General features: G+C 37.5%; 1 protein-coding gene across 7 annotated transcripts in view; it reads right to left on the bottom strand.

Annotated features, from left to right (window-relative positions):
• Positions 1–1,674, bottom strand: part of LOC104954758 (uncharacterized) — a 10,059-nt gene extending 8,385 nt beyond the window's left edge. For 3 of the 7 annotated variants that reach the window (XM_010781940.1, XM_010781947.1, XM_010781944.1), the window contains exon 1: positions 1,490–1,576. The gene's annotated coding sequence lies outside the window, so the exon portion shown is untranslated. Of the gene's footprint in view, positions 1–1,489 lie in introns of all 7 variants that reach the window. The other 4 variants (XM_010781948.1, XM_010781946.1, XM_010781941.1 and 1 more) reach the window with 4 other exon arrangements.

Below are 1,674 nucleotides of genomic sequence, written 5' to 3'. Positions count from 1 at the left end.
GTACTCGGTTAGAAGGAAATTACCTTCCAAACCGCCACCTCACCCAGACGGTCCCTCACATGTCGAAGAATCGGCGCGACTGGGTGTCGACAAACGTCCAGGGATTGGTGACAAAAAACCCCTTACCTTCGAATTGACAAATGACTGTCATACCTACCTGTCCTGTGACTTTGACCCATGAGTGAGGTCAAAAACCGCCCAGGGGAGGAGGTAGTCCCCGTATTCTCTCCGTTTAGATAAGTAGGGTTATCCTCATCCAAAGGAAAGTTGTCTCTAAGTCCGGGGACAACGATTTTGTGTCTGCACAGAAACAGACACGTGAGAGTACCAATGAGGGCACGAGATAAGTTTGTGCACAGATGGAAGGCTGACAGGCAGGTAGGCCATCCAGTTATTTTAGCCGGCCGGCTAAAATGATTGGTCGTGCTTTTTACAGTGCTACGGCCTCCACAGATTAAAAATGTTTATGTATTTATTGTCAAAGCATTTAATATATTAATTGCTATCGGGATGTTAAGAGCATTCCATGAAATATAACAAAAAGTGTTTCTGAAATAAATGACATACCCCACCTTTAAGTAAAAGTAGCAATACTACATTTAAAAGTACTTTGTTAAAAGTAAAAGTCCTGCATTCAAAATTGTACTCACATGTAAGTAAAAGTACAAATGTATCGGCATCAAAATAAAATTAAAGTACCAAAAAGAAAACTACTCATTATGCGTAATGTCCAATTTCAGAATTGTACATTTATTGAGTTACTGGGTTACCATTATTAATATTGATGTTTATCCCAACTGGTAAATGTAGAGCTAATTTGAATAACTTGATATACGACTGCTGGATATCTTAACCTATAAATATGTATACGTTTATTTAATAATTGATTTATATTCTGAATTAGCTAATATTCTAAACTTAAAAAGTAACTAGTACCAAAAGCTGTCAAATAAATGTAGTGGAGTAAAAAGTACATTATGTACTTTATTACTATCCACCACTTATTTTAGCACAAGTCTTCCACAATGCAACAGTTTAACCAGAAAGTCAACTGTATTTGACACAACGTTTCAAACATGAGGAGAAGGGTGCATGACACTGACTGAGCAATGCTTCAGCAGCATTTATGAAAATTATGCTATATCCTTCCTTTTTTTACCCCGACACTCTGTTAACCTATTTTGTTTGTTGTTGTTGTTGTTGTTGTTGTTGTATTTAAGACATAAAACCATAAACAGAATATTAACGTTAGTAACTTTTATCATTTCTACCATACATCAATCGCAACATTGTGTGATTGTCTCTGTGATGTTGACATGAAGAATCACACTTTAGCTGGTTGACTCAGTTTCACTGGGACAATGAGGAACTCAAACCGAAATTAGTTTTCCTTTTTTACTTCTTTTCCAGCTGTGAGACTTAAATCATGTGAGAATAATTTCCCGTGTGAATCATATATATATTTTTGAGTTAAATGTAGGCTACTTACACTTTAAAGTATCGATCATTTCCCAACAGGAAGTGCCGACGCAACCGCAGCAGTCCACTGATGATGATGATGCGGATGATGATGCAGTTTAACTACAGTCCCTCTGACAAGACTGGACAAGATTCGCATTTTACTATGATGACGTCTCAACCCGACACGAGCTCAACCTACTATGGAGTTCACCG

The sequence above is a fragment of the Notothenia coriiceps genome, unplaced genomic scaffold (assembly GCF_000735185.1).
Source record: "Notothenia coriiceps isolate Sejong01 unplaced genomic scaffold, NC01 NC01_scaffold00023806, whole genome shotgun sequence".
Classification (NCBI taxonomy): Eukaryota; Metazoa; Chordata; class Actinopteri; order Perciformes; family Nototheniidae; genus Notothenia; species Notothenia coriiceps.
This window is presented reverse-complemented; position numbering and strand designations above follow the sequence as displayed.